The sequence below is a fragment of the Peromyscus californicus genome, unplaced genomic scaffold (assembly GCF_007827085.1).
Source record: "Peromyscus californicus insignis strain IS unplaced genomic scaffold, ASM782708v3 Scaffold_6__1_contigs__length_162567912, whole genome shotgun sequence".
Lineage (NCBI taxonomy): Eukaryota > Metazoa > Chordata > Mammalia > Rodentia > Cricetidae > Peromyscus > Peromyscus californicus.
The window spans coordinates 12,138,265-12,156,978 of record NW_026294584.1 but is presented as its reverse complement, the minus strand read 5'-3'; the positions used below and the strand labels follow the sequence as shown (position 1 = coordinate 12,156,978).

At 35.6% G+C, this 18,714-nt stretch overlaps 1 long non-coding RNA gene across 1 annotated transcript; it reads left to right on the top strand.

Annotated features, from left to right (window-relative positions):
- Positions 1–16,944: 16,944 nt before the first annotated feature.
- On the top strand, positions 16,945–18,395 carry LOC128099899 (uncharacterized). Its single transcript, XR_008214592.1, has 2 exons — positions 16,945–17,074; positions 17,173–18,395. It is a non-coding gene; the product is annotated as an uncharacterized LOC128099899 (long non-coding RNA).
- The last annotated feature ends 319 nt before the right edge of the window (positions 18,396–18,714 follow it).

Genomic DNA, 18,714 nt, shown 5'->3' with positions numbered 1-18,714 from the left:
GCCACCCCGCATCCCCACATCCCCCAAATCAAGGTCTCCCATGGGGAGTCAGCAGAGCCCGGCACACTGAGCCTAGGCAGGTCCAAGCCCCTTCCCGCTGCACCAAGGCTATGCAAGGCGTCACACACAGGCATCAGATTCCCAAAAGCCTGCCCATGCACCAGGGACAGATCCCGACCCCCCTGCCTGGGTGCCCCCCAAACAGTTCAAGCCAAACAAACCATCTTCCATATCCAGAGGGCCTAGTTCAGTCCCATGGGGGCTCCACAGCCACTAGTCTACAGTTCATGGGCTTCCACTAGTGTGGCCGGTCATCTCTGCACGTCTTCCTATCATGATCTTGACGTCCACCGCCTGCAGAATCCCTCCTTTCTCTCATTGATTGGATTCCTGGTGCTCAGCCTGGTGCCTGACCGTGGATCTCTGTATCTGCCTCCATCAGTCACTGGACAAAGGCTCTATAATGATGGTTAGAGTATTCACTGGACTGGTCACCAGAGTAGACCAGTCCAGGCACCCTCTAGACCATTGCCATCACTCCCAGGTAGGGTCATCCTTGTGGATTACTGAGAGCCTCCCCGGCACCCTGCCTCTTCCTATTCCCATGATGTCCTCATCTATCATGGTATCTCCCTCCCTGCCCTCCCACTCTGTCCCTGTTCTGGCTCGATCCTCCCGTTTCCTACGTTTTCATCCCCCATTCCTCACCCTCTGCCACCCACCCCTCACTCCCAGTCCACTCATATAGATCTCATCCACTTCTCCTTCAGTGGGCCATCCATGTGTCCCTCCTAGGGTCTTTCCCTGCTAGCTAGCCTCTCTGGAGCTGTGGGTTGCAGTCTGGCCATCCCTTCCGTCACATCTAGTATCTACTTACGAGTGAGTACATACTATGTTTGTCCTTCTGAGTTTAGGTTACCTCACTCTGGATGATATTTTCTAGTTCTATCCATTTGCCTGCAAAAGAAATGGCCAGTCTTAATTTAATTTATTGTGTGAGCAGATGGCCACAAAGACAAACTATACACACAAATACTGTTATATATCTCCAATACAACACTAAAGCAATGATAATTTCTTTTAAGGATTTTCTTTTCTGGACATGAACTGTGTGGTATTTATCATAAGTAAGAATATGAAAAGATACATAGTTTTAAGTGTATTATAAAAATTAGTAAGTCCTGTTCTCTGAACAGTGAGCTCTTTTTGGTTATTAATGAAATAGCTTGCAATATCATGAACAATTAACAGAAAAATAAATCTTTAAGATATTTTATGCTTAAGAAATATACCTTAAGTAATCCACGTTTATCTTTTAGCACACATTTGTGAGGTTTGTTGGATCATTACTTTTTCTGAAACACAAGAGGGATGCATCTGTTTCTCTAAGGTGGGCTTTAGTCTGAGCTTGTATATTCCTGAAAGCCTCAAATAGCTCTGAGTATAAACTGCTGAGTCCAAGCCTGGGGCCTTTTGCAAAAGGGGACATTTGCAAAATGTCTTCTGACTCAAGACTCTTAGATGCACATATTTTCAGTGCAAAAGTAATGTCTATAACCTGTGAGTGAAAGTTCTCAAAAATGGTTGGGACCAATAATTGCCCTGTTGGATTACCTCAGCCCTGTCCTGGTTTGCTCATTTTGAAAGTTTGGTTTTCATATGATACCGATAAACCTATAAAAAACAATACATGATAAATAGACACATAATGCCTTGACAACACAATATAAAGAACTAAGAAGTTACAAAAATAAATCTTACTATTGGTTTTAATTTCTATAAGAAATTAAGTTGTAAAGATTGTTTCTTCATGAAATTACAAAAGAAACCCACTGTCATAAAAGTTAGCAAAAATGTCTAATGTTTCTTGTAATATATTTGAAAAAGTAAGACCATGAAAAATGTCATTCCTAATTCATTAGCTCTAGTGTTGCCCAAGTGGTAGAGTCTTGTCTTCCTGGTCCACTTTCATCTGCCTCTGTCAGGTAGCTAGGGCAGAGGTGGGCAGAAACCACCGTCTTCACTGATAAGTGGACAAAGTTAGAATTAATAGAACCATTGTTAGAACTGGGAAAATCCTTGGGAATACTGGAATGTATCTTTGAGACAGGTTCCCATGTTGCCCAGGATGGTCTCCAACTTTAATGTAGCCAAGGGTGATGCTTCTCCCTCCTCTTCCCAAAGTGGTAGGTGTGTGCAGTGCTGTGGCTTGAACCCAGGACTTCAGACATTTTTAAACTCTTGGCTTCATTGTAAAACTATAAACTCTGAGAATTTCACAAATGGCCAAAGAGCTATTTAAGTAGAAGTTCCTACATGCTATGTTTATTTGTAGAAGGTAATTAATTGGCAAAGGTCCACCTGATCTCAGATAAAATGTTCCTTCAAATGATGTATTCCTCTCTGTTCTGACTCTCTAAGCCTCTTAATTAATTTGGCATTATAAATTTTAAATGATGAAAAGTTTATAGGTAGTTTGGTACTCCAGATGTTTTCATCCTGAGACTGGTGTGCTCTGATATTAGAGGTTACTAGACAGGGACTAATCAAATCTATCTCACAATTTATTGTGTATTTTATGAGATGAGCTAAGAATAGTTTTCACATGTTCAAATGATTAAAAATCAAAATAATAATATGTGACATTTAAATTTTAGCAAGCATACAAACAAACATTCCACTCACGAGGCTTCTCTTCTTGTTGCTTTCATGTGATAATATGTAAAATTGAGTAATTGTAGTAGAGTTCACATGATCCGCAAAATATTTGCTCCAGTGCTTTATAGAAATACTGGCTGCTTTTTGCTGTAGTTTATTGTCTGTAATCTGTGAGTGTTCAGAAATAAATCCTCATCTTTATCTCCTGGAAATGGGACTGGAAATTGGCAACACAACATCTATAAGGTAAAAATTGCAGGAGGAATAAATAGGGATAATAAACCGACATAGAAGGGCAGCGTGGCACTGTTTTCAGTGTTCTGAATTAGTTTTAGCTTTGTGCTGCCCTGACTGAATTAAACACCACTAGGCAACTGTTTCATCATCTAAAAACATTACTAGACATTGTGAAATACAGATTTAAAACTATAAACTTAGAATAGTAAGTCAGCCCATCATGGGTGGTGCTATCCCTGGGCTGGTGGTGGTCCTGGGTTCTATAAGAAAGCAAGCTGAGCAAGCCATGAGAAGCAAGCCAGTAAGCAGCACCCATCCATAACTTCTGTATCAGCTCCTGCCTGAAGGTCCCTGCCCTGTTTGAGTTCCTGTCCTGACTTCTTTTGATGATGAGTAGATATATGGAAGCGTAAGACAATAAACCCTTTCCTCTTTAAGTTGCTTTGGTCATGGTGTTTCATCACAGCAATAGTAACCCTAACTAGGACAAATACGATAGACTTCAATAAAGAAGATAGTGACAAATGAAGATGGAGAAACAGAAGTAAAGAAGTTTATGTGTTGATTATTACAAAATACGTACCATGCCTTACTAAACTAATACTATCTTTTATGTGTTATGGTGTAGATACACTTTTGTCTTACACTTTCAATATTTGTGATGATGAGAGAATGGCATATAGACAAACTTCCTACCCATGGAAGCATATATATATATATATATATATATATATATATCATCATCATATAATTTCTTTATAATATCTATTTCATTACTTAGAACTTCTATTTTAAATCAAGTAAATTTGATTTAAATCCAGAGAACTAAAAATGCATGGCTCTAGGCCTCAGAGGACAGAGACTTGCGACCTTTGGTGTTAAGTCTAGCAGCTCTAGCTTTGATTGCTGGTGGCCAGGCCCTCGGTAGCTAGCATAAGCCTTCACTTCTAGCAGTAGCTAGCAGCATCAGCACTCAAAGTCACAGCATGAAAGTCTTGGGTGTAGGATCCAGGGCTGTGTAACAATAGCTGGTGTGATAGTTCTGGAACCTTCAGCGAAGAAGAAGCCTTGGAATAACATTATTGTTCTTTGTCTTGGGTTTCAGGACCTTTGGCCCTTAGGGCTTGGTAGTTCGCTGCCACTCTTTTAATGCCTAAGACTCCCAGTCTCGCTTCTTACTCTTTCTGCCCCACGGCTACCTAGAACCCTTCAGCAAGCCTCTTGCCAAAGCTGAGTGCTATCATTGTTACTGCCATTACCGCATGGTGGCAGTTTCCATTGCACAGTTTTCTTTTTGCATCAACCCTGATATATTTATGATAAAAAATGAAAGGTAAGCAAAAAAAAGACCACAGTACAACCAACCCTTCAATTGGGCAGAATATTGTAACACAAGTAGGCAGCACAGGAGGGTATTTACAGATTTACTTGAAAGTGAGCTGAACAAGCTTGCTTATATATCCAGGGAAGCACAGCAAATGTTTCCACAAACCACAGCATAATCCTTTATATAAATGAGTGATTGTGTTTGCACTAATCATAGGCTTTCTGCTGGACCAAGGGAGTAGGGTGTGGGGATAGCTCTTCCTCTGGCTTGGGTGAAAATAGCTCCAGTTAGTTAAGGTTCTCCTTGGTTTGTCTTCTTAGAGTCTTGCTTTTCAAGCTGGAGTCTAGAGTGGTCACAGTGCAGTATGTTTTCAGCTATGGTTGTAGTGGTCTTCTGTGGCTTCTTGAGTGTCTTGGAGTGATTACAAAGTGTGCCAAACTCCCAGCCTGTGATCTGGACAGTCCAGCTGGCTACAGGTAAAGGGGTTCCCTTACTCAAAGCAGCCATGCAAAAGAGAAGGGCCTGTCAAACAACCCACTCTTGACAGTTTGAATCATTCACAGGCAGCATTGAAATGGCATTTCTAATGAAAACTCAATGCAGATCTATTAATTTCCTAATATTTTTGTATTTTAAAATGTGTAATTATGTTTAACTTCTTGTTGCTTATTTTTGAACTGTTACAGCTCTTCACTAAATTCACTGACTACATGTGTAGGAAATATTTTTTAAAAGCTGTGAATGAAATATGACTCAATTTCCTAAAGAAAATAATTATAATTAAATTAATATGATTATGTAATTATAGAGTATTTAGGATTTGTGGGGATACTGGAACATATGCAAAATAAAATAAAAGGGAAGTCCATGGGGGACCGAGGATAAATGAGGGTTTGGCAAGGAGGTGCTCGAGACAGGCAGGTGGGTGGGGAATCAAAGCTATGAATGTATTAAAGAGCCAAAAGGGAACTCGATAATGGTAAGCAAATCAAAAAATAAAAGGTTTCTTTTAAATATAATTTCACTATAACAACTTCAGTAAGAACAGGTACCTTTTCCATACCAAGCTGTCATTGTTTGTATTCATACATTATTTGCTCTTTAGACTAGCTTTGTAACTTCTGTTTCATCAGCGTGGGTCTCAGTAGATCTGGAAGTTATCGCCCTCACTTAGTACTGCTCTTAAGAGGCAGATCCTGGGATCTACCATTCCGAGCTGGTCACTGTGTTAGAACCACCTCTTTGCATAGTCTCAAATGGGGAAAACCAGAATTTCCCCAAATTTTACATCTTTCTCAAATATGTAAGTTTTCTATTCTTGAGTTCTCAAAAGTGGTGTGTCCTATTATTTGTACCATTTTATCTGTTGGACAATTTTCAGTGTTGTCTGTCTCTTTCTTATGTCCAAAGAGAGAGCTTTGCTGTCCTGGGCTTTTGGGAAAGCTGAAGTGCCTCTTGCTGTCTGTCGTATCAAAAGTCACTTGAAAACATGCAGCACTGCTCTTGACTGTTAATTATTTGGTAGTGTGTTCTGGTGAAAGTAGAAAAACAAAACAAACTTCTGTTTTAAAAGCTGACAATGATCTGTAATTAGATCTGCCTCCCCTGAGTATTTCCATTTTATGAGTTCCATTGTCCACTGAGGAATTTTTTTTTCTGTTTGTGATGTTGGCGTGCGCACTCTTTTAGTACATTTAAGAAAAACCTGTTCTAAACTTGTTGTTCTCTGAAAACTTTCTTTAGTATTCTTTTTTTCCCTCCTGGGATTTGTTGTAATTATTCTTTTTTCTTCACTTTAGTTTTATTTTCCAAGTACTACAAACAAAACATTTTCAAGTGCATCTTTACTTGCTGTACAATTCTTCTGCATAGTTATTAGGTAAAAGCTGATAATTTGATAGCACTTAAAATCTGCAGTTCTCAAATAGTAGATCAGCATTTCCAACTCTTCAAACATTGATAGCTTGTACTTGGCATCTTCAAACTCTTCCAAATCTTTTTTCAAAAATATTTTTATTAATCCTTTGACAATTTTCTATAATGTTTTTATTTGTTCACTGCCTCCACCGAGTGTTCCCAGACCCCTGCCCTGCCCAATTCCCTATGCTATGTTATTTATTTTTAATCATTAAAACCCATTTGTGCTGCCAAATATTCTTGGATATGTGGTACCCCACTGGAGCATGATTGACTTACATGGGGCTACACTCTTGCAGAAAATTGACTGTCCCTCTCCGTGCTGGGATTTTGTCTGGTTTGGGCTCGCACAGGGCTTGTGTAGCTGTCACATCTGCTGTGCCTTACATGTGCACTGCTCTGCTGTGTCCCGAGGACACTGTTTCCTCATGGTCATCATTGCCTCTGCCTGTGACACTCTTTCTGCCACCTCTTCTACAGTGATGCCGAAGCCTTGGTGCAGAGGTGCACATCGAATTTCCATTTAGGAGCGAACATCCTGTGGTCTCTTACTCTTTATTCTCTGCACTTTGACCAGTTTTGAGTTTCTGTGTGGTTCACCATCTTCCAAAAATACAAGCTTCTCTGAAGTGTAAATCTAATTAATCTTATCAAAAAGAACCAGGAGTCAGATATCGGGGTAAAATCCTGAAAGATCAGAGAAGCAGGGGAGCAGTCACCAGTTGCTTCCTACCCCTCCTGTTCCTCCTTCCAAAAGGGGCCTAGATTTGCCCCACCTTAGCACTTCCTGTCTCCTCTCTGTACAGACCTCCAGACTTCTATGGTTAACTAGTGGCTAGCTCCACACTTTGACTCCAAGCAAGCTTTATTTGTCAGAACACAAAGTATCACACATAACTTCTCTGAAGAACTTGAAGGTTGAGAGATGCATTGATCTATGCTTATAAAAATAAGTTAATAGGATTCAGATTAATACTACGTCCTTTTAGGAGCATAATCATAACCTGTGGGGACACGGGTTCTTGCCCTATAATGGTGCCAGGTATGGGTTTCATCTTGTGTAGCCGGACTTAAATTCAACCAGAAAGTGGCTGTTTACTTCTACAATGTTCATGCTACTCTTGCGTCAGTGGGTGTGTCTTGGCAGAGCAGTCGATATTGCAGCTCCCAGGTTCACAGCTTTTCTCCTCTGGTGGTGTATATAGCACTGGAACACACTGTAAAAGCTATCCCATAGGGAAGAAGCTTCCAGGTCAGAACCAGCTTGAATTCCTGTGTTCTATGACACTACAGCATGGGCAATAGTCTGCAGTGTTGGGGAGTTTGGGGGACCTTATAGGCCAACAACTCCAAAAGAAGCTCATTTCTGGCACTGGACTTTTATTTGTTGGTCTGTTGTGTGTGGTAAGGACATTGCTGCTCTATTACAGGGTCTCTCTCTCTCTCTCTCTCTCTCTCTCTCTCTCTCTCTCTCTCTCTCTCTCTCTCTCTCTGTGGGTGTGTTTGGAAAACTTTTATAGGAGGCAGTTCTCAAAAAAAAATGAAATACAAATAGCTGAAAAATATTTGAAAATTGTCTTAGTAGTATCCAACAGCCTTAGCCATCAGGAAAATGCAAACTAAAACTATTTCTAGATTTCATCTGACCCTAGTCAGAGTAAGATTTTAAAAAAAGATGACAAATGATGGCATAAATGTGGGTAAAGGGGGATACTTATTCACTGCTGGTGGAAATGAACATTGATATGTCTACTTTTAAAATCAATGTGGAGGTTCCTCAAAATTCTAGAAATAGATCTACCACAATAGATTCTACTCTTGGACATGTACTCAAAAGTTTCCATGTCTTACTATTTATTTATCCCTATGTATTGCTGCTCTATTCACAATACCCAGGAACTGGAAACAATCTAGATATTCATCAACTGATGAATGGATAATGAAAATGTGGTACACCTACATGACAGAATATTATCCAGATATTAAGAAAATGCAATTATAAAATTTGTAAGCATTTGGAGGGAGCTAGAAACAATCATTCTAAGTTAGGTAACCCAGACACAGACAGTCAAATATTAAATTCATTCTCTCATTTGTGGATGTTAGCTTTAAATCTTCATATGCATATGGTTCATTTGGAAATTCTCATAGACATTAGGAAATTACTAAGGGTAATCAGAGGAGTTATCATGACTGGGGTGATAGTATAAACTGATATAAAGAGTTAAAAGGGGATTATGGAACAAGAAGGGTGAAATTGGGGCTATGGAGGGCATAGTAGAGGTGGGAATACAGTGAAAGATGGATAACTCAGAAGACCTTTTGAAAAAGTCATGGAAACCTACTACTGAGTCTTCCTCTTCCGAGTCTTTTTAATGCATATGATAAGAGCTTATAAACCACGAGCAGCAGAACACTGGAATTTAATTTTTACATCTAGTTTTACTTTATAATTCATATACAACTTCCTTCTTACCTTTTCCTCCTCTAGTAACTGTAGCTGGAGTTTTTTCCAGTCCCTCCCGGGCCCGCAGCTGCTCAGACCCAAATAAACACACAGAGACTTATATTACTTATAAACTATATGGCCATGGCAGGCTTCTTGCTATCTAGTTCTTATAGATTAATTAACCCATTTCTATTAATCTATAAATTGCCACTTTACATCTTGCTTCTCATAGTGATGGCAGCTGGCAGCATCTCCTGACTCAGCCTTCCACTCCCAGAATTCTCCTCTTTGCTTATCCCGCCTATACTATACTTCCTGCCTGGCTACTGGCCAATCAGCATTTTATTTATCAATCAATCAGAGCAACACATTCACAGCATACAGAAAGACATCCCCAGCAAGTAACCATGATTATACTACTTTCTATGAGACAAATTTTTAGTTCTGCACATGAATGTGAATGTGTGATTCTGATTGTTGAAAATTTCAGCTGTTTTCATTTTTCCTGAGTATTATTTATTTTACCTTTTATTTTCTTTTCTCCCCAGTCCTAGGGAGTGGACCTTACAGATGCTAGCTATGCACTCTCCCTGTGAGATGTGTCCCAGTCATATACTATTTTCAAAACTAACTTTTGAAAATTATACACAAATGTGACAATAAATAATCTAGAAAATTTAGTCAAGAACACACCTGTGTAACTTACAGAAAAATTACAAATATATTGTATAGAAAATCTTTCCCCCTTTTCTATTTATTTACATGGATGCTTTGAGTAAAATATTTTTTTTGAAATGGTATTCTTCATTTTTTGCTTTCCTTATCATATAATGTTATTCTTGGTGTTATAATTTGTACTAGGGAAAATCTTAGATATGATCCATTAAATTCTATTGTAGCAATGGCATGCTGAGATTTTTTATATTTTCAGTATTTTTCAGAAGTAAGCAGCTACAGTGAGAGTGGGAGACATTTTGTTATTAACATTTTGTTCTGATAATATGTGGAAGAGGACTGACAATCCTTCAGCAATTTGAAAGTTTTCAAAGTGTTTATATATATGTGACAGATGAAGCAGAGATTCCACAACTGTTTGCTGTTGCCGTCAGCAGCCTTTTTTACATGGACCCCAGGGTCCTTATTAGGATGTGTCCCCGAGCTTCTGTGTTCCTTCCTGGCTTATCACAAATGCCAGAAACAGAGTTTGTAAGTCAAAGATAGTATCTGTATCTTTCTCTATATCCATATGCATCTATATATCTATATGTGCGTCACCTACCTTTCTATCTCTACACCTATAATCTATCTATCTATGTCATCTATTTGCAGAGTGGAAGCATCATCCAGTTTTGAAGGAACGACAGGAATGGGTGGGGTAAGACGTACCCTTATATTGTTTTGGAGGAGGCTGAAATAGTGACATTTAAAATAACAACACTACTAATGACAATAAAACTGGTATCAACAAAAAGCCTATTTTTAAAATAAGGATTAAAAGAAAAATAAAAACAGTAATGAAATCTAATATGTTTTTTAAGGCATGCTATTAACTAGGCTATATGCTAAGTTTTTCATTTGTATCATTTTTGTTTTTCTTTATAAAAATCTTACAGCTTGTTTTTTTAAAAAAGGAAATTGTCTACAGCTAAGTAACTTGCCTAAGGTCACAGAATGGGTAAATACATGGTCTAAATTTTATATACATATGTTCTCACCTCCAGACACTACATTTCTTAATCTTTGCATTTTACCTGCTATTGGTAACCATATGTCAGCATTACAAGACACATTAGTTCCCTTTCCAAAATGTGTGGTTATGGTATCCCCCCATTTTGTAATATTTCCATTATTAAATATAAAGAAATGTATAAATTTAATACAAAAGAAAGGAAAAATATTACAGGTCATGAACAAACTTTCCAAATTTACCCCTGGTATTCCCTTCCCTGTCTGCAGAGTAACATACTGCAGAAGTCAAACAGAAGACCTACTTCTTGTCTCTTTGAAATTTAGTATATAGTACTTGTCATTAAATTAAAAGGCTGTAGTCTCTGAGTTTCAATGCTATGCTTTCCATTATTTGATTACATGTAAGTTATCTTAATGCTTGTCATCTAAGAAAGGAATTGCTGTTACTATTGCTAGTGGGAAATAACAAGCTAGAGAATTATACAGACGCAATGTAATAGCTCCACAGAGCACGGAGAAAACAAACAGACAGGAAAGGGTAATCAATTTTCTGTATCAGAGGGTGAATAGTATTCTATAAATAAGAACTCCTTCCTATTAACCTGCTGCAAGTGAAGTGACTCACTTGGTCAGTTTTGCTTCTCAAGTCTAATGTGCCTTCAGCATTAGAACTAGTGCAAGCTAATAATACTGCACAGTTCATTTTTATAACTGATTAAATTGTATCATGGCCTATTGATACAAACCAAGCAACAAATGGAGAGAAAATGTCATGAAGTTTTAATTCAATATAACATAAAATTAGTGACCTCTGAGAGGGAATATGTTAGTAAAGTATACAAAATTAATCATGTTTGGACAACAAAACAAAACAAAACAACTAGTGAGGAAACTTTTGTTTTGCAGCAGCTACTGAATTTTAATATTACTGAAAATAGCTACATTATATATACATATATATGTATTTATATACAGAGAGGATTTATTATTAGAGCAATTTTAGACTCATTAAAATTTGCATGAAAGTTACAAGGATTATTCACACAGTCCCTGCCACCACATGGGCTTGTTGTTATATCATTACATATTGTTATTAACATTCCTTATATGTTTGGAATGATTATTATAATTGATGGAATGCATTATCTCTTAGAGTTTACAGTTTATCTTTTTTTTCCTTTTTCCCATAGTTTGTCCTTGGGTTCATTTCTGCTATTGTATATTATTTGTGTAAATATGTTATGATATATTCACTCTTATAATACTATCTACAATACTTTCATAGCCTTACAATTCATCTGTGTTGGCTAGTCACCCTGTTTGTTTTCCTGGTTCTTAGAAACTGTTACTTTTTTTTAATGCCTCCATAGTCTCATTCTTTCTAGAGTAGAAAATATTTGGAATCATACAATATGTGTCCTTTTCATAGTGACTTCTTCATAATAATATACATTAATATTTCCACAGATTAAAAGCTACATTTCCAATGTGGAGTATCAGCACATTATCTACATGCACCAACAGTTTATCAGTTTATCCACTGAAGGACATTTTGCTGCCACCAAGTTTTGGTAATTATGAATGATGATAGCATAAATATTTAAAGGAAAGATTTTGTGTAGACATAGGATTTTAAATTCCATTGAATCAATTCTTGTGGTACAGTTTTTGTATTATTTTTATGATTATATGTAGTGTTGTAATAAACTGCCAACCTGCCTTGTGAAGTGGCTTATTTTGCATCATCATAAGCAATGCACAGAATCCTCTTGTTTATAGTTGCACAAGTATTTGCTTCCTTTGAGTTGGTTCTAATGATACCACTTTGACCTCTAATTCTGTTTATTTTTTTCTCTTTATTTTTCTCAAACTGACGAAGCATTTATCAATATCATTTGGTTGGTTGATTTGGGTTATTGTATTTTTTACTATCTATTTCATTAATTTCCCCCCAATCTTAATTATTTCTTGCTGTATACTAGGTTTAGGATTGGTTCCTTAATGTTTTTAAGAGCCCCAGAGTGCACCATTATGTTATTTATTTGATATATCTTAGCTTTTTAATTTTTTCTTTTACTGAAAATAGATTCTTATCTCGTACAGTATGTCCTGATTATAGTTTTTCCTCTCTCTAACTTCCCAGTTCTTCCCCACCTCCCCTGCCCTCCAGATCCACTCCCTTTCTCTCTCATTAGAAATTGACAGGCTTCTAAGAGATAACAACAAACATGATGAAATATGTAAGATAGACAAAGACCATCATATCAAAGTTAGACATGGCAATCAAACAGGAGGAAAAGAGTCCTCAGAGCAGGTACAAGAGTCAGAGACCACTTATTCTCATAGTCTGGAGTCCTATAAAAATACAAAGCTAATAACTATATAGTAGATGCAGAGGACCTGGTGCAGACCCATGTCGTCCTGTGTTGCTGTTTCAGTCTCTGCGAGCTCACATGTGCCTGGTTGATTCAGAGGCCTTGTTCTCCTGGTGTCCTCTATCCACTCTGGCTCTTATAATCTTTCTGTCTCCTCTTCTGTGTAATTCCCTAAGCTCTGAGGGGAAGGATCTGATGCAGATCTCCCATTTAGATTTTCTCTTTGTAATTTTGGGCTGTGGATTTCTTCATCTTTTCCCATCTGCTGCTGGAGAAATCCTTTCTGATGATTGGATAAGGCACTGATCTATGAGTATAGCAGAATATCATTAGGAGTCCAGGTAATTCTGATCTTTCTTCCTTTATATGTGAGCAAATGTGTTTCTCATGCTACTTTTGTGTTTTTATTTCTGCTGTTTTACTTTGTGGTTTTGACATCTACAGTGACAATTATCTCATGAAAAATAATCACTCAATTTTATGTATTTTAAAATTACATTAATCATTGTTTTTATTTAAAGTTTTTCTTAACATTTAAAGTAAAAACTGAAATATCTCTTATTTTTAGTGCAATTAATTCTAATTATAACTTCGCTTTTAATAATCTGTCTTTTTATTATTGAAGGATAGAAAAAAACTACACTTGTGCATTGAATAAAATTATATGGCTGTGGGAAAAATAATTTAAGATTTCATTCATAGTAAAAGTGTATTTAGAAAATTTTTAACATGTTTATTTAAAATTATCTGTGTTAACTTAGTTTTCAGACAGAAGAAGCACTGGTATATTATTACCCATGGCCTTAAAGTACTCTGTTTTTCATATATAAATTACAAGAAACTTTTGAACAATTAAAATATCCAAAATATACAGCATTGGTAGTTAAAAATACACATAGTATATTACACAGTGGTTTACAAAGAGACTTAGTCTTTTTCATATATTGGTTATTTTATTAATATAACGGTCTGCAGTAATTGAGTGTATTGTGATATTTTAGTACATACATTAATTATATCTAGCCATATATCTTCACCCTTGACCTTCCAACTCCAGCACCTTTACCAGTCCCTAGCAATAACTTTTTAGTTTTCGGGTTGATTTTTTAAGTTTCTCTTCATAGATGAACAATATTCATTTGTGTATATATACACAATCAAGTATATATACAATATTGTCTTTTTCCATTCATAAGTTGATTGGCACCTGGATGATTCCATAATTGGCTTTTGTGAAAAGTGTCACAATAAACTTGGATGTACAGTTATTTCCGTTATATTTTGATTTTATTTCTTTTGAATATATGCCCAGGAGTGGAATACCTTGATTATATGACAGCTATAGTTTTTGCTTTTTGAGGAATTTTAACAGTGATTTCAATACTGGGTGGCTAAAATTACATTCCCACCTGTGTTGTATATACAAATAGTTTTTCTAATAGGAATTCTAACTAATATGAGATGGGGGTCTCATTTTAGTTTTATTTATGTTTCCCTGATGGTTAAAGATACTGAGCATCTTCCTGTGTGTGTGTGTGTGTGTGTGTGTGTGTGTGTGTGTGTGTGTGTGTTTGTGTGTGAGAGAGAGGGAGAGATTTGTATGTTTCCTCTAAGATCATAGCTGGCCCATGGCACAACAGGTGAAGGTGCTTCCTGCCATGTCTGACAGCTTGGGTTTGATCTTTTGGACTCTCATGGTAGGAGGTGAGAACTGACTCCTCCATGTTGTTGTCTGACCTCACAGGTGTGTTGTGAAGCATGCATATGTATAAACACAAACACAGATGCAGACATACAAACACATAATTAAATAATATAATGAAATTTTAACCAAAAAGATGCTTAGTTAGATTATTTATCCACTGCTTAAGGCACATAGCTTCTTTTATACTGTTTATTTATTTTTTTATATTCTTACATAATCTGCATATAACCCTCTGTCAGATAAATTGCTGGCAGAGAGTTTTCCTGATTATTGGCTATTCACCCTGTTTATTGTTTCTATTTTTATTCATAAGCTTTTTCGTTTGATGTAATCTTATTAGTCTTTGCTTTTGTTTCCTGTGCATTTTGGTCATATCCAGATCATTGCCTGTTCCAATACCATGAAATATTTCCCTTATATTTTCCTGTAACAGTTTTTAGAGTTCCAGGTTTGACATTAATGTCCTTGATGCATTTTGAGTTGCATTTGGCACAAGCTGAGAGATATGGATCAAGTTTCAATCTTCTGCATGTAGATATCCAGATTTCCTGGCCTTTTTAGAAGCTAGAAATTTATTGAAGATGCTGTCTTTTCTCAATAGTATTTTTTTCCTTTTATTTTTTGAGATTATAATTACATCATTTCTCCTTTTCCTTTCCTCCCTCAAAGCCCTCCTAACTATATCCCCCCTCTCTCTCAAATTCTTGCATTTAATCTGTGTGTTGCTCATGGTAGGATGGACATTTTCACAAAATATATCCTACTACTCCATGAGCATGGTTGGGGGCTGTCTTTTCAGTTTCTTCCTTCAGTGTCTTTCTTACATTTTCATTGCACAAGTCTTTCATTCCCTTGGTTAAATTTACTCCAAGATATTTTGATGCATTTGAAGCTGTTGTAAATGTGCTGATTCCTTGGCTTTTCTCAGAAGGCTTGCAGTTGTTATATAAGACTACTGATATATGAAGGCTACTGAGTGTTGTGTGTTAATTTTGCATCCTGTTACTTTGCAGATTGTATTTATCACCTGTAGGAGTTTTCTGGTAGAATCTTTTGGGTCTTTCATATATAGAATTATCATCCCTAAATAATGATACCTTAGCTTCTTTATTTTCTATTTGTCCAATTTATCTCCTTCTCTTGGAATACAGAAAATAAACCTCAACATAATAAAGGCAACATGCAGCAAGTCAATGGCTGTAAACATGTTAAATAGGGAGAAAACTCAAAGCAGTTCCAGTAATATCAGGAAGCAGACTATGATGTCCATTCTTGTCACTTCTGCTCATCATAGTGCTTGAAGTCTTAGCTAGAGCGATCAGAAGCTACAGGGTTAAGAATTTTTTTTTTTTTTATCGTGCTACTTTATCAGATTTATTTATGAATTCTATTCATCTTTTGGTTGAATCTGTAGATTATTTGCCTATCAAATCATTTCATAGTCAAACAAGGACAATTTGCATACTTCCTTTCGTATTCATGTCTTTCATTTCTTTCTCATTCTTACTTGCTTTGACTAAAACTATTAAAACTGTATTTAATAAGAATAGTGACAATAGACAGCTTTCTATTCCGGTTGGTTTAGTGAGAATGCTTCCAGTCTCTTAATTCAGTATTGTGTACAATGTGGCTTTATTAGATCCAGTCCTTATGATGTTGAGATATGACTATTCTATATTTGTTTTGCGCGAGACATTTATCATAAAAGGATATTGAAATTTTTGAAAATACTTTTTGCTGCGTCTGTTGAGAAGATAACATTATTTGTATCTTTCCTGTTTATGGACTTTAATTTGCTCTTTGTGACTGTGCCTTTGCCAGGTTTCCCTAATGGGATAATATTAGCCTCGCAGATAAATTTTGCTAGATTCCTACATTTTAATATTGCTAAATTGCTTGAGAATTCTGGGTGTTAATTCTTCACTAAAAGAGTCCGATAAAAATAGCAGTGGTGCTATCTGACCATGAGCATCCATTGTTAGGAAACTCTGCGCCACTGATTCACTTTCTTCATTATTATTCTGTTAGGTTTTTAATTTTTTTAATTTATGAAATTATAATATAGTTACAAAATTTTCCCCTTCTTTTTCCTCTTTCCAAGTTCTCCCACATACCACTCCTTGCTTTCTTGGTTCAATTTTGGTGGGTATATATCTTCTTAAATAGCTCCAATAATTCAAGATTTTTCTAATTTTATGGCATGTTGTTTTTCAAAATAATCCCTGTTGGTCCTTTGTATTTCCATGGTATCATGTGCAATAACTTATTTGGTATTTATAATCTTAATTATTTGATTTTCTATTTCCAGTTTAGTCATAGGTTTGTTAATTTTTCTTTTCAATGATCCAATCTCTGTTTCATCATCATTTTGTTACCTGTTAGTTTTATTTCACTTATCTTGTCCCTAATCTTTATTATTCTTTTCCTTCTTATAGCTTTGGTTTGGTTTATTCTTTATTTTCTAAGTGCTGTAGACATGTCATTAGGTTTATAAATGTAAATATTTCAACTGTTCAATGTGGACAACCAGTTTTATGATTTCTTTTTAGTGCAGTTTTCAGTTTTATTATTTTGTGTTTTCTTTTTTCCAAATAATATTTAAATTTCTTTTTTTAACTTCATATTTGTTCAAATTTATGCTGTTTAGTTTCTACATCTTTGTACAGTTTACAAAACTCCGTTGCTGCTGACATCAAGTTTCACTTCATTATGATCAGGTAAGAGACAAAAATTTACTTAAATAATTTAGAATTTTTAAAACATATATTCTTATGCTTAAAGTATTTATTTTTTCTCTATTTCTTTTTTGAGACAGGATCTCATTATGTATCCCTGGCTGTCCAGGAACTCACTGTGTAGATCAAAATGGCCTCAAACTCACAATGATTTCCTTTCTTTTGCTTCCCAAGCAAAAGAAATTTTGAAAAATTTAAAATATACTTTTGGTATACTATATAGTCTATTGTAAAGTTCCATGTGTTTTTATTAAAGAAAATATTATCTGTATCTTAAAAAAGAATGTATATTCTATAGCTATTGAATCAAAGACTCAGTAATTGTCTATGTCTGTTGATCTATAACATAGTTTAACTCTGATGCTTCTTTGTGGTAGTTTTTCTGCTCTGGATAATGTACTCATGATAAGAGTGAGGAACTGAAATTCTGCATTAATAGTATACTGGAGTGCACTTCTTCCCTAATGGTGCTTGTTTTATAGAGTTGGGTGTTCTAATATTAGATTCACCCATGCTCATAATAATTATTTTATCTTTTTTTTTTTTACTGATTTCTATATTATTATACAATGGCCTTGTTGCCAGTTTTCATTTTTTCCTTTAAAATTTAGTGTTTTCTTATGTACATTTAGCTATTCCATATAGCCTTTTGATTCCATGTGTTTGTAGTATAGCTTTGCAATCTTTTCTTTCTATCTCTGTGTATCTTACTGCTGAAGTGAGTTTCTCACAGGTAGTATGTTGGATGTTTTGTTTATCTACTCAGCCAATCTGTGTATTTTAATTGAAGAATTTAGTCTATTTATGTTCAATGTCATTATTGAAGGGTATAGACTTTTGCTATCCTTTTGTTGTTCTTCTAATTGTTTTGAATGTTGTTATTTTCTTTAATTTGTATTTACATTTTCAGTTTTACTGAATTTACATGTTTGATTCATTTTAAAATATTCTTTTTGCATGTACTCTTTTATAATTTTTATTTTCACATTATATCAAAATGACAATTAGTTTTCTTTCAGTTATGGATGTAGGACTCCCTTAAATGTCTTTTGTAAGACTGCTTTGGTGATCATGAGTTGTCCTAATCTTTGGTTGTCTCTCAGAGTTATTATTCTTTATTTTTAGAAGATAACCTGGCTAGGAATAGCAATATTGGTTAGCAATATTCAGGACATGAAAACATTACTTATTGGAATGTAAAGTTTCTGCAAAGAAATCTGTTGTTAATCTAATGGAAATGACTTTATATGTAACTTCACACTTTTTTTTCTTTTAAACATTAAAGTCTACCTTTGTATGCTCAGCTTTTGACAGTTTAACTATAATACATTCTCATGAAGGCCCCTTCTAGACACGTCTATTTGGCATTCTAAATGACTACTGTACACAAATGTTTTTGTCCATAATAGTATACTTTTAAATAATAGCTTTATGATATTATTTTACACAGTTGATTCTCAATGTCCTTCCCCTTTATATCCTCATGGTAGGATTTTCCATTGATATGAATTATTTATTATTGCATAGTGTCCTAAAGACCTTGAATAATCCCTTTATTCTTTTTTTGTTTTTTATTTCTCTGTTAATGTGATATTCAAAGGGCAGTCTTGAATATTTGAATA